The sequence below is a fragment of the Vanessa atalanta genome, chromosome 21, assembly GCF_905147765.1.
Source record: "Vanessa atalanta chromosome 21, ilVanAtal1.2, whole genome shotgun sequence".
In the NCBI taxonomy this organism is placed as follows: Eukaryota; Metazoa; Arthropoda; class Insecta; order Lepidoptera; family Nymphalidae; genus Vanessa; species Vanessa atalanta.
In genome coordinates, this window is record NC_061891.1 from 2,359,017 (window position 1) to 2,374,702 (window position 15,686).

The following is a 15,686-nucleotide window of genomic DNA, read 5'->3' on the forward strand; positions in this document are numbered from 1 at the left end:
TTTCCAAGTACTAGAATATTAAATGGGAAAGTCATAGTTCCACTCAAACGACTCACGGAGTGCCGGAAAAACTGGGATTTAATTTTGAAATTACATTTATACCTTTCTTAATGACGGTAAATATATTAGTGTGGTGTGGATGCATTGCACTTTTGTGTATAAATGTAATATGTGAGATGTCTACTCTTGTGACTTGCACACGTAATAACAGTAAAATAATAATATTCGAAAATCAATAAGGGACATACTCCTACTTTATATAATATTTTAAAGACTATGAAATAGATTAACAAAATATATGTATATGGGGTACAAAATTAGTTACGTAGTTTCTGGCACAATGCCCAAAGAGTATGGAATAAGAAATTTATTAATTAAGCTTACAGAATTGTTGTTTAAAAACTTTAGAAAAAGTCTGAATTACGCCTTCAATACAGTGTATCAAATTACTTTATTATTAAAAATTAAAATTCCCACACATAATTGGTCACTATATACAGCGTGTCCTGAAATCGACTTTATAATATGTCAAAGCTAAAAAAATATATTTAATATCGGCAAAGTTTTATAAAGCTTGACAATTTTGCGTATAAAATTGGCATTGTTGAATATTCTAATTATGTCGGCAGGCGGCGAAGTGAGTTCAATACCGAATGAGAAAATAAGAAAGTCTTTCAATAACAGGGATGCAAATCTTGTTCCCGATATAAATAATGTATGGGAAGGGACGGAATTACAATATAACTGCTAAATGAACGTACAACATCAAGTATCAATAAATATTTTCTAATAAATAAAACGTTCCTAATCCCATAAATGGAAAGTGAATTCGTTTGTTTTTTTGTTACGCTTTAACATCTTAAATACTGAACCGATCACCATGAAGCCATCCTTCTCCCTCCCCCAACTTGTGAGGAGTAATTTGTAATTATTAATAAAATTTCCGCTGATTAATTAATATTAATATTTAATTTTTCCCAAAGCTTGAAATACAATGTACGATTAATATTTTATGTGACAAATTTATTTCTTTTGTTTTATAAAATCATATTCAAATTACAAATGTTTAATAATGTTGTAGCAAATATTAATTAGATTTATGGCCTAAACTAGTGCCTGGTACGAAATACAATGACGTTATTGTTTTCAAACTATTTATGAATTAGTAATGAACGAAATATAAAACGATTAAAACTATGTTTTCATATTTTATTATAAAAAATCAAAGCATTCAACATATACGTTTTAATAATATTAGCTTTACTCATAAATCAGTTTTGAATAGCATTGCGTATAAACGCCATATTGTATTTTCCTGACATATTATATCGTAGCCCGTAGCAGTTCTACAACTGTGCTACGCCGGTACATGCGCTACGATATAACTGCCATTACATTACTTTATGTATAGTAGATTAGGAATAATATACAAAATACCTGCTTTTGTTTTGTTTATAATGTGTATGTAATAGATTATAATACGAAACGTTGAAGGTTTATTAACTGAAAACTTGTCACGTTTCCTTCGAGTGTTTTCCTCGGTAGGTAATAAAAATAAAAAAAATAAAAATTCCAAATAGATTTGAATAGCTTTCATTCGAAATATATTTTTTTCAAGAAGTCTCTTTACTCGTGCTTGTGAAACGTCATTTCATAAGACCAAATCAAATCTAAAACTATGGTATCGTTAAGGACACAACGACGGTACGGACGGTACGGGAGTCAGTAGTAATCTCATTTTTTTTTCTCTAATAATGCGATTTTCTCTAATTGCGATTAATTATTTAATAAAATTAAGAACAGAAATATAAAAAAACACTACCTACAAAACTCGGGTACTTTCAGGAAAATAATCATGTGAACGAGAATGACGGATAAAGAAATTTGAATTATATTTTATTATAGAAAAGCAACAACCTCTTTACCGATGAAATCAAGTTAAGTTAATTTATATTTCTACGAAATTTATTTCTCGTTAATCTAGAAAGTTCGGATCTACTAACGAGGTACAGAATTATTAACAACTATCTCCAATTCATTCATAATGAAAATGTTGAAATCTCGTCGCAGATTTAAACCGTACTATACGTAAAGATGTCAAATATGAAATTTGGCATCCGTTTCAGACAAATTTGCAATTCTATTGGGGAATTTGAATACATTTTATGTGTATTTTATAGAATTATCCGTAACTCAAAGTAACAATCTGTTAGACGTGATTTTCAAAGCGTAAATCTTTACAACATAAATACTTCAGTTGCCGTTACGAGTTATTTTTACAATGAAAGTCTAGCAGGCTTGTATTACTAGCTTATATATTTGATAGAGTTTAGCCATTTCGAAACCGAAAGCATTACCCATCTTAGCAAATTTAATATAAAATAAAACTTATCAATACCTGACGAGCGTTTGAAAGCATTAGCAAAATTAATCTCAAACTCTAAACTACGCGTTAGTTAAATCTAATAATTTATACAATTTCAAAGTGTTACGTTTAAACTTAAGATACAAACGAGCACAAATACTCCTTAATTGGATAATAAACATTTCGTATTTCGAAGAGAATTGTCTGATTTAACAAATTAACAGTAGCATAGCAACCACTATTTGATAAGTTCCTAATGAAAACGTCGCGTTGTTATTGAAATCAATAGTTATATAGAAAAGAATATACATACAGACACATAAGCTCAAATACAAAGGTATTAAATACATCAATACGCCTCTTTGATTTATATGTCTCTTAAAGTTTATTGTACGAACAGAAACAAGCATTCATTCAGATGATATGATTATAAAAATATATAATGTATACATGTATATATACGGTGTTAATTATGTTTATTTAATTAGATAGATCTAATGCGATGATATCAAGCAAACATTGTATCGATTTAAAATTATTCACCTCAGCCATTTAGAAGGAATGTTCTAACGAATCCCACAACTTACCTGCAAAGAGAAAAAAAAAACATAATTAAAACCCATTACACAAAAACAACGTATAAATATAAAGCGAATGCTTCACAAAAGCGCCTTGGAAAAGGTTTATTATGAAAGCTTTCTCATTTTACAGCTTTTTTAAATAGCCTTTCTGCACTGAAAGACTTCAAGTTATTAAAAGGGATGGGAAATAATTTTTTTTTTATATCCAATTCATTTAAATCATTTTAGGTTCTTTTAATGCAGAAGTTCAAAGACTTTTTAATTTTGTTACGATTTTTGTCCCTTCTTAAATTATTACTCGAACATTAACGACAATTTCTTAGTCAGACTTTCATATTTCAAATTCAAATTTATGAAGGTTTCTTAGAAGTCCATCTAATCATCACAAGCGACCATTATCATTCGCGTATCTATTTATTTGGGGACACCGTAAGCCAGAGACCAACTTTCAGTAGGTATTTTGCTGAAGGGCTGATTCCTTACTACCATAAGAGTAGATACGGCGGTAAGGTTAATACTGACGAATTTACGTTATGTTTTTGAAGAAAAAATATAACGAATTTGCTTTGTGGGCTCTAACAACACTCAAGGGTTTACATGGGGATGGTTCTCTACAATCTCGTAAACAACAATTGTTGCGGATTAACTATTAATTAATTTGTTGTTATTGTTTTGCTGTGATGGTATTAGTTACTACTAGAAAATTAATTCGTTTTAGTTTTGTTTATATTTTAATATTGAATAATTGATTTTTTCTACCTATTTGGAAAATATTTTTTTATTCTTTATTTGATCTTAGGTTGACTTATATTCTGAGTGTAGTGAAAATAAATATCTCAATTTTTATTTTCTCCTATTAATGACAAGGCTCAAGCAACGAGTTTTAGGAATCTTTGTAGGCAGACTAATGACGTTCCTTTTTTAGAAGTACTAAAAAATATATCCCGATATTAGAATTAATTTTATCCGCAAGGTTTTTCATAAGCAGACTTTTTTCTACTTCGGATTTGTCCACAAACTTCCTTTTAATTAATCCAAGCGGCTAATTAAGGTGACTTTTAAGAAACTTTCTTTGATGGAAATTTTCAATAAGAAATTAGATGATATTTAAAGTTTCAAGACGAAATTAGTGATGTTTGTTTACCAAAATTTTAATAAATTCTTCATTAAGTTTTGAAGAGTTTTTAAAAGTTATAATTCCATAGACTGAAAAAAACTACTAGAAAATAAATTAACAATTCAAACAATGAATAAAGGAAGCACTTCAACATCACGCTTAATTTGCCCTCCAGTTGAGCATTAATTTTGTTGGAAGTTAAAATCAAAATAGCCCAAGTCAGGAGCAGTTTTTATATCTCAGCAGCCGTTACGCAGTTGAGCTCTCGAGGCATATATAAAATATTCTTCTAAATTTAAGATATGCACGATATTTTGCAACAATGCTAGTTTTATGTAACGTCAAATTCACTCGCATTTGTTTGACAAACAATACACAATCCGTATTTGAAGTTAACTTTTCCGACATGTTACAAAATCGCCCCGGGCGAGTTTTCGGTGGTTGAGATTACTTTTGCTTGGTACACATGTTGAAAATAATGTTTTGTTAACCAACTACGAGGCATATAAGTACGATAATGTGTTTGTGTTTTTATGTGATGCTGTACAGAGTTAATGCCTCACTAATTAGTGTGGTAAAGTTCCAAGTGTAACACGCTGTAACTTTTTTTTCAAGCAGTGTTTTCAAAGTAAGTGAATATTGTACAGCATTTTATCTTTTTGGTGTAAAATTGTAATGTAGCAGATGTATACTGTAGGCAGTATTACTAATCGAATTTTTATCGTTTGACGAAACGAAAACAAATGAAAGTGAAAACTCCCCTAAACATAAAGTTATTTAAAATGAATATCGGTCATTATTTTACTATCGGTCTTTTTTCTTGACAGGCTAATTAATATCGAAATTGATCGAACACGGACTCCACCAAAAGCGCTCATTAAGGAAATAGAAAACTTTAAAAAGGAAAGAGAAGAATAATACACGTAGAATGAGAAAGAGTATTTTCTTTGAAGTCTTTATATTTTGTTGGTACAGTCATGTGCAAAAAAATATTTAAAAGTTAATGCTGATTCTACAAATTAAAAAAAATGATTATATATTTTTATATGCGATGTGTTTATAATAAATTACTGAAATGAACAACTATTTATCCTGTTAAGTACAGTCGCATGCAAAAAATATTTCAAAGTTAAAGCCGTATAACAGTTACCGAATGTATCCGTGTGTGATCCTTAACAACCAATATCCGTTCGATCAGCTGTTCGGAAACAGATGGCGTCACGTCATTTTTTTTTGACTAACGATATTTTCGATACGGCTTTAAACGATTTGTTTTTATATTTCAAATGGGTGTTACTTTATGGGTCGTTATTATAATGGCTACAACAGCTGGGGTAGCGTTGTAAATAAATAATTTCATTGAATTTTTATATGACAATAATTTGCCTTATATACTATATGTATGTAGTAGAATAGATAACTGCTACATGTACTGGAGTATCTACCTTCCATGGGATATCTTCTTTACCACTGAAAATAAGTTTTTAAACGCAAATGGTTATAAGAAATCACACGTCTAAGCCATCTCGGTTCTTATTATGTGGTATTAGTGATTATCATTGTTTGCGGTTTGAAGATATTACTTTTAAAAATAGTAATTCTAGTTGTAGTCCTGAATGAGTATGAACTTTTATACCATTATTAACCAGTCAAATTTGAAAGATGGCTTTTGCGCAGTAGTGGGATGTGTTATTTTATCGTAAATTGTACTATAAATAAAATTATACTTACAACATATGTACAACGTCATACATAATGTAAGTTAAGGTTTATTGTAATTTAAATTGTATGTGCCTAAGTCTTCGTGATAACAAATACATGACTCACGTGACTCAAGTTCCAACACGAAACGAACTAGGAGATTATTTCTATAATGTAGTTTTTGTTTGTAATGCGAATTCGAAAAAAGTTATTAAGGGAGGGATTGCCTTAATCCTAAACCTAAGTTTTTTGCTTCGCACAGGAAGAAGCGAAAAAAAGATTAGGTAACATTTTCTCAGGAACTATGTATGTCAATATTTTAAAATGTAGATTCTATCGAGAAGGACTAACAAGAAGCGGTGGCTGGTTCTATTAACTATTACCTATTATTGACAAATCGATAGTATACAAGATATAGTATACAAGAGCCGATATGGCCCAGTGGCGAGAACGCGTGCATCTTAACCGATGATTTCGGGTTCAAACCCAGGCAGGCACCACTGAAATTTCATGTGCTTAATTTGTGTTTATAATTCATCTCGTGCTCGGCGGTGAAGGAAAACATCGTGAGGAAACCTGCATGTGTCTAATTTCAACGAAATTCTGCCACATGTGCATTCCGCCAACCCGCATTGGAGCAGCGTGGTGGAATATGCTCCAAACCTTCTCCTCAAAGGGAGAGGAGGCCTTTATCCCAGCAGTGGGACATTTACGGGCTGCTAATGTAATGTAAAATGTACGATAGTATACGTAAATTGTATACAAAAATTGCAAGTGTGAGTTTACAGGTGGGAGCAGTTTCTGTCTTTCGTGTACCACACACTCAATAGAATATATTCTAGTGTCAAGCAGCTGCGAAGTATTTTAGTGTTCCGGTTTGAAGGATGTGTGAGCCAGTATACTACAGGCATAATAGATGTAACATTTTATCTAGAAGGGTCGGTGGTGCATTGGTGATGTAAGGAATGGTTGAAATTTATTACTCGCCAATGTCTCTGGGCAATGGTGATCTAGTACCAACAAGTGGCTTCGCCAATTTCCGCGTACCAAAGACATAGAAAACAACAAAAAATCGCTTGAGCATCACTGAATTATTAAAAGTACCTTATATGCCTTCATGATAGTTATTTACAAAGGATTGTATATGTTCGTGTGAAACGTCTTGCGATGTAAATTTTAAAAATATCGCCGAGTAATGAACCTTGGTTGACGTAATTGTAAAACTTCTCTATTGGTTTGTGTTAACTAAAACAATAGCACGCGATTTATGACACGCACATTTTAAATTGTAATACTTTCAGAAAACTTTTTTCTTCAACATTTTTTAATTTTCTCTCTAAGTTTGGTATATTTTTTTTAACTAAACTGAATAGATAAGTCCTTTTACTATAAAATTAGTGTATGGAACAAAAAAAAAAATACATTCTTATTTCAAAAACTTATTTGAACATCAAGCCGCAATAATATGAAGCGACAAAATTAAGAACGTAGTCGGTCTGAGCGCTTAGCAACTTCGTTAAATTCATTTTGGAGTTAGTTGGTTATTAGTGCATTCGTTATACGATTTAGGTCGTTATTATATTAACTGTACGTGCCAGTATAGATTTTAATGAAAGTTCGTACAGTGAGAGGAGGTAAAGTTTTTTAAAGATTCAATATTCATATTTAAATGAGATAAAATTATATAATGAAGTTATGTAATGTAATGAACACGCCAGACATTCAAACATGATGGTTGTTTTAACAGGACAATCATTTACTACGATACTTTTGATGCACATTAATTAATATTTTATATGCAGACAGTGTTTCTATTACTACCGGACAGTAACCCGTAGGCCGATGAACGAGGACTTAAAACGTACGTATGTCTGTGTGAATACACACTCATAAAATAAACATATGTGTTTAAGTCTGGCTGTGGGTTTTGTATATTTGATTATATTTAAAAAGATATACTTATATATTATAAATTAAGAATATTGAATAATTAGTGTAATTATTTATGTTTTTCTCATGACGATATTTAGATATTTAGTAATTCGTAGAACTAGATAAATACATTACTTTTCAAATTAAATTGTTGAATAGTTGATGATACACCGACACGCTATGAAAACTAAATTAATAATTAATTTATAGAAAAACTGACCTTATTACTAGCACTATAAGACTCAAATAAATTTTCTTAATTGCGTAATACCGCGAAAATTGCACCATTTAGGTATTTTAGTTTAAACAAAAGCGACACAGTGTGTTTTAATGGCGCCAACTGAATTTAAATAGAAAAGCTCGGTGTAGTGATAGCTGGAAAATGCTTTTTAAAATTGTGGTTTACTCGTAACGACCGAGGTGACATTTGTATTAAATGTAAACAAAATCAAGGAATTATATAAGACGCAAACATTTCCTGTTTTTTAAATAATTTTTGTATAGAGTTTACCTTTAAATTATTTTTTTCATTTCCCACATTACACAAACAGAATTCATGATTTTTTTATATGACAGTTATAATATTAAAACCTCTTTGGTAACTGAGTTATTGTTAGAATACAAATTCAAAACGACAAAGCCATTTGCTATTTTTAAACCAGTCACGAGAAGTCATCTCGGAAGTGAACAATGATTTGGAATATAATTAAACTATTTATCATGTAGTTAGTGTTATGTATAGAAGTTTTGTTTTATTGGAACGAAGTCACGTGAGGATAAACCGACTCTTCAGGCTATCTTTCCCGTTCTTTCCTTTATGTAGCGTTTTGTTCAAACTAGTTTTATAGTATTATTGTTTTAAATCACACGGGATTTTTAAATTGTATTTCTAGGAATTTAATTATTTTGTAATTTTGTTAATTTATTTCAATGTTATTGTATGTATGTGTGTGTGTGTGTATGTTATTACTTCGTTCTAACCAGATGTACCATGAAACCTTTTTTTTCTTAGATTACACCTAGATTCAAAATTATCTGGAAGGCCTTCTTGGAATAAGTTCGTATTTGAAGTGAAACAATTCAACTATTTTAAAGACTAAATCAAATTATTCAATAAGTATATTTGATTTATTTCCGTTTTGTTTTTTTTTTTTAATAATTTTCAGTATATAAAGAATATATAAATGTCTAACACTCAGATAAAGTACTTTAAACTATAATCAATTAATGTAGAAACTTTGTACTGTTTTCTCAAAAAAATAAATTACACTGTTCGCTGTAAAGATATTATTTTTAATCTGTTTGTTGCATGATGTACGTGAACGCTAAGCTTTAATAAATTAATAATCTTGAATAATATTATATATATATATATATATATATAGTTAAATGCATACATACATATATATACAGTTACTATAAAATATATCATAAGATGTATAACAAACAGTAAGGGTTCCAATACTGCGCAAAGGTCTCGAGGGCCGGATTAACCATCATGGCCTCTAGGCAATGCACGTCCCTTAACCTAAATATTATCTACGGCACAATGTTGTTGATAGTTGTATTTTTTTACTATATTACGAGGGTATTCATTAGCTATTCAAATAGGGTGAATTATTAAATTAAATTAGACATCTGAAGGGGACCTTCAGATGTCTAATTTAATGAGTGAACTCACAACTATAGCCACTTGGACTATATCATATATAATGTAGAGACTTATGGTTAATAAACGTGCTGTAATATCGAATTAAGACAACCGTGTCCCGTAATGATATGTATGCAATTTTGTATTATAAATAAATAAATAATCAATGTTTGGTTATTTAGTTGCCTACACTGTTATGTAACCCGCCTTTGTTTTGACTCCATTCTAGAAATAATTTTCTTTTTGAATGCGATCTGGGATGTGAAATTACGATTTTCACGTGTCTGAAAGAACAAGAGCATGAAATGGTAGGATGTGACTGTAATCATTATAAAATTTAAAGGACACGCGTATCAAAATCGCCTATCACTGAGCGTCGGTTGTCACCTTTTCACGAGTGAGATACAAAGTGGATACCTCCAGAATCGCATTGCAGTAAGTTTAGTTACGATTATTTGCTCCTTAAGCGCTCGAAAGCTACAGTACTTGGCCGGATTTAAACCCGCAGTTGGAACTCACTAAGAACCAAGTATTATATTTACATTCGAATATAAATAATAAAAAAAAAACAAATGAAAAGTTAATCCACTTTAAAGCAATTAACACTCAACAATTCTATGTATTTTTTAATCGTGACATTTATCTAAGTAATTAGATGAATGAAAAAGTTTTAGTAAATAACCCACTTAGCGAGCTATGCGCTGCATTGCGGGTGCACGCAAAGCAATTTGTGCTCTTGTAGGAACCTCTAATCACCTGGTACGAGTTATGTACACTGTATTACAATTGTAATGGCCTATTTAATGGATTTCACTACGTTTTTTTTGGGTTAATTTATTTATTTAAAGTTATTTCAAAATATTGCATAAGTAAAAAATATAACTGAAAGTAAAATTAAGTAATAAACGATTATTTTAGTAATTTGATCTCTTTCATAACTGTGGCTGAGGTGAAAATCGATCCACATATGAAATGTAAAACAAATAAAAAATTAGCTATTTTTGTTCTGAAGTAGTTTTTATCATAATTATGACGATAAAATAAATACCATTTTACTTTTAATTTATAAAAAAAGCGGATCCTTAAATGCAGTATTCATATATGCAATATTAATTACAAAATACATTAAAAACTTTTTAAATGTCATTAATATTTAAGTAACTATTAAGTATTTATTTAAGCTATTAGTGTACAAACAATGTATTCCAATCTAGTAGAATAAAACATAAATCACTGTGATTTCCACCACAGAATCCCTAACAACAATGACTTCTCACTTGTCCTTAATGTTATTTATAAACGTGTTGAACGTTGAAATATAAGTCAGCCGAAGGACGTCCACTGCTGGACATAGGCCAAAGATCGCCACAACGACCTGTTTTGTGCAGCCCGCAACCAGCTTCCCGCAACCTTCACCAGGCCGTCGGACCACCTTGTGGGCCTACCCACATATTCGCATATATATAAATATAACATAAGATTAAGAAAATATAATCTCAGTTTGATTAATTAGTAAAATCGATCGATGTAATTGTAATATCTATGTCATTGTAAACGAAGGATAAACAAATACTCATTTAGCACTGCAATGCGGGTTTGAACGCGCACGCAAGCCGCTTTCTGCTCCACGATCCACTAATCACAGGGTTTTGACATGCCACGATGCAAGGATATATACAATTTAGCATATATATATTTCATATAATTTGTATCACTAGTATCGCGTGTCCAAATTATCCTGAATTTTTATAATACTACAAATGAAGTTTGATTCTCCTTTAATAATGAATACTACAAACTTGACGTCGCTTTTGAACGGTCTCGTATTACAAATAATATTGATCTGAGTTTCAGCCAACTAGTGTTGGAAATCATGATAACGTTTTATGTTTAGTCACTAGTTGTTAGTGTGTTAGGATAACGTCCATTTTGATTTAATTTGATTCTGATAACTTTACCGCAACTCGCGTCTTTGTCAGTCATTTGCTTTTTTTTTTTCTTTTTGTTTACAGGATGTACGTTTATTAATAACTGAAATGTGTTTTTCTAACGCAATCACTTTTTATGTATATATTTATATTGATTTACAAATTTTGTCAACGATATTATTTTTCTTTTCCATTCGGAGTGTAAAATATGGTTGGGTTAAGAAGGTTATTGTCAAAAATACTTATGGTTGGGTTAAGATGATTATTGTCAAAAATACTTTTTTTTTAGAAATAAGTTTATTCTAAAAATATTTACTTGATCACAAAATATATTAACAAGCTATTCTAATTATTTTAAAATGTAAATATAAATTTATAAATACAATCTTATAACGTATATATTCTTAACACCACTCATCAGATAATCTACCGCCAAACAGCAGTACTCAGTATTTGTTGTGTTCCGGTTTGAAGAGTGAGTGAGCCAGTGCAACTACAGTCACAAGGGACGTGACATCTTGTTTCCCAAAGTTGGTGGGGCATTGGTGATGTAAGGAATGGTTAATATTTCTTACAACACCATCCATCAGGTGGCCCATTTGCTCGTCCGCCTACCGATATCATAAATAAAAGTAACGTCCTATTTCTAAGCCTAAACAGAAGCTTTTAATCATTACGAAATCTTATAATTACCTAAAGATCACCGATCAATCCACGATTGATATATCGAATGAATCGATTTTACCATTGCAAACATTACAATCAAACGAATCATGATCGCATGTGAATCGATCGAATCTATCCGTTTGTTAGTTAAATAGAACACTCAGATGCTACGTCGATGCCTATTGTATTCGAATCTTGAGCAACCGATGTCAAAACGTATCGAATGACACAACGATAATGTATTCGCAGTGACGTGTTTGTTAAATACAACGATTGATTGATTTAAGAAACGATTTGTATTTGAATTCGAATTGTGTAAATATTAATTGAAAGTGTTCGATGATGGTTCGGATGTATGGAAATACTAGAATGTTGTGTGTGTTGTTTAAAATAAACTAATCCTAACTTATGCATATGTATTTTCCTTATCACGAGGTAACTAATACTCCTACTAATTACTAACAGTATTTAAAACGGGATATTTACCATGTTTTTTATTTTTATTTGTTGGAGCTCGATATTTCGACATTATCTACGAATGTCTTGTTCACGAGACTGAAAAAAAAACTCCTACTATAGTTTGGGATGAATTTAGAATTTTTAATTAAAAACTGTCTTATCATTTTGTTGATATATACAGACGGATAAATAATAAATTTTGATACTGAGTGGGATTTAACCAACGACAAAGATTTATTGGTTACAAGCTAGACTTAACAAAAGCTAACCTAAAGCTTTTGAGGCTGTTTCGTATCAGGCATGTTAACTTTTCTAAAGATTAATTTAACAATAATTTAATTTAATAAAATTAATTAAGACTAAGGGGGTTAAATGGGGGATGAAAAATTGTTTGGATTTTTTTAAAGTTAGAAATATAGGAAGCCAAAGCTTATGTTTCTATGTGAAACGTTATATTTTTTTCAATATGGTAACCCACGCGGTACACGGTTTGTTGATTAATAAGATATGTGTATCGTATTATATGAGGACTGAAAATATATTCATTTTTCACCTAGTTTTACACGCTACTTCTTGTACCTTGAAAATAGGTACTACACTATGCTAGAAGCTTTCATACTAGTCCCAATTAATGGATCAAATGGGTAAGAACGACATCGCATTAGTTTCGATATAATTTTTGCAAAAAAAATTATATAATCATAAATATGGAATTTGAAAAGGAATCCTTCCCCGCCCTATTAGATAACAATAGCAGGCATGTGTGAATGCACCTTTACAATATGAATGACTTGTATAAATGATTCTTCGCATCTGCAACACTTATCTCTTATTCACGAGTAATGTCAGCTTTACGATCGGTATCTCGTCGGATTCTCCGTTATTAATTCTATAAATCAATTTATTACATATACAATTGATAATAAACATTATTTATATTTACATAAGGACGAAATTAAGTTGATATATATTTTTACATTACATTAGCAGCCTGTAGATTTTCCACTGCTGGGCCTCCTCTCCCTTTGAGGAGAAGATTTTGGAGCATATTCCAGCACGCTGCTCCAATGCGGGTTGGTGGAATACAAATGTGGTAGAATTTCGTTGAAATTAGATACACGCGGGTTTCTTCACGATGTTTTCCTTCACCGCCGAGCACGAGATGAATTATAAATACAAATTAAGCACATGAAAATTCAGTGGTGCTTGCCTGGGTTTGAATCCGAAATCATCGGTTAAGATGCATATTCTAACCACTGTGCCATATCGGCTCATATATTTTTTTTGGATTATATTTAATTAGTAATTTATCAATATACTTGTAAACTACATAACCGATTAATACTTCTTTCAATTAGGTTTTGGTTTTTAAAATGTGGCACTGTGTGTGTTTAAGCACTTACGTATGTACTTATGTAATACATTTTAGTGATGCAAGTCGTTAGGATCGTGCGTTTAAAAGCTTGTAAGTTCTGATTACAAGCTTTATCTGACATAATGTATCTATTATAATCGCGAGTACGTAACATACTAATGAATATTATACTTATATATTTAACTTAAACTATATATTATGTTGAAACATTTAAATAGTAGTAACTATTTACAGGCTTTTAAATGGCCCACAGGCCGACATTTGCATTTATCCTCCCGATGTTATCATCAGTGAACATTACTGAATTTTGAGTCCGGGTTTGAACGCACAACCTTCGTTTGAAATTCACGAGTTATAACCACTGGGATACATTTTTGAATGTTGATATATTTCATTATAGTGAAATATTTTCTACGTTTTATGTTATAAATTTACTTGATAGGACTTCATGATCTTATTAAACGTTCTTAATTTTAAAGAAACGTTTCCGAGCTGTTAGATGCAGGTGCGTACTGGGGTTCAGGGTCTGCACGCAATTATTTTGACTAAAACTTAAGGCTATAACGTTCAATATACAGGGACATAAATGCTAATGTGGTGTAAGGGGAAGATTACGGTCGATTGTAATATAGTCTTTGATATGAAAGACATAAGAGTTAAAATACAATAATGTTAATATTGAAATTTATCGCAGTTGAAAACAATTGAAGGTGGTCGTATGTTATACGGGAAAACTTAGACGCCATAATTTATTTACAATTTAATATAATTGTTCTTAGGTTACTTACTTATAATAATGAATGTTTTAATTTAGTAAGTTTGGTCTTTATAGAACTTTCACATACGACCTTACGTAAATATCATAATTGTATATATTTTTTTCTATAATATAATCATAAACCTTGAAAAAAGAATATTTTATTTCAAAGTATTGATCTCTCTATAACTGAGTTGAAGATGGTGTGTACGTGCAAAAGGCTGTGTGTGTGTGTTACCAGATAAATAAATTAAATAATGTGAAAATATGCTAATATAATTCAATAACACTTATCGTTTTTATATTTAATGCTCAAGCGATTAAAAGAAAATATCAATTAGGAGATATCGACATTATGTTTGCACAACACTATCTCGCACGCCACTAGACCTATATCGATAACATTTACTGATATGTTCGTTCGTTAAAAATCAATACGTAAGTTGGCATAAAAATACATAGTTTAACATTTAGATATGATAAAAAATATTTTCACGGATCGATAGCTTTAATTACGACATTTAAGTTTTACTTGACTTGAAAGGAATAATGTAATATCACACTATCTTTTTACGATTAGAGATTAATTAGCTTTAATTAAGAGGTGAAAGTATGTTTAAAAATAGATAAGTAATTAATTTCTATCTTACTAATATTTACATGTATTCCTGACAGATTTTGGCCGAGGCCAATTTAAACAAATATTACGCAATAGAAACTGCACAAGTTTGCACACATTTGCAAACACAAACCTATCTAGTCTCATTATAGGCACTTAGTAGATGATGAGCCAGTGTAATTACAGATACAAGGACGTTACATCTGAGCTCCCAAGATTGGTGGTGAATTGCAAATCTAATATTTCTAAAGCCACTTTCTAAGAGCAGTAGCGACCACTCACCATCAGGTTGCGTTTTTAGGCATGAGAATGTCGAAACTGTCAACTTTCAAGCGTCGGGCTGCTGCCGTTTTAAACCTTTATGGGATTTGGTTCGGGTCGACCCTGAGATCGGACGCAGGACGTCAAGATCTTTAACCTTATAAGCAAGTTGATCAATGAGACGGTTACTAATATTATAGCTTGAACATTTTAATGTTTCCAACTTTGTAAGTAAGTAGATTATCTCCTGGAGACATAGATGTAAATATTTTTG

At 30.9% G+C, this 15,686-nt stretch overlaps 1 protein-coding gene across 6 annotated transcripts in view; it reads right to left on the reverse strand.

Annotated features, from left to right (window-relative positions):
* The window catches only part of LOC125072271 (brain tumor protein), a 135,287-nt gene that overhangs the window by 13,437 nt on the left and 106,164 nt on the right, over positions 1–15,686 (reverse strand). The window contains exon 1 of one of the 6 annotated variants that reach the window (XM_047682824.1): positions 2,909–2,938. The exons of the other annotated variants lie outside the window; for them this stretch is intronic. The gene's annotated coding sequence lies outside the window, so the exon portion shown is untranslated. Of the gene's footprint in view, positions 1–2,908; positions 2,939–15,686 lie in introns of those variants that run through there. 6 annotated transcript variants of the gene reach the window in all.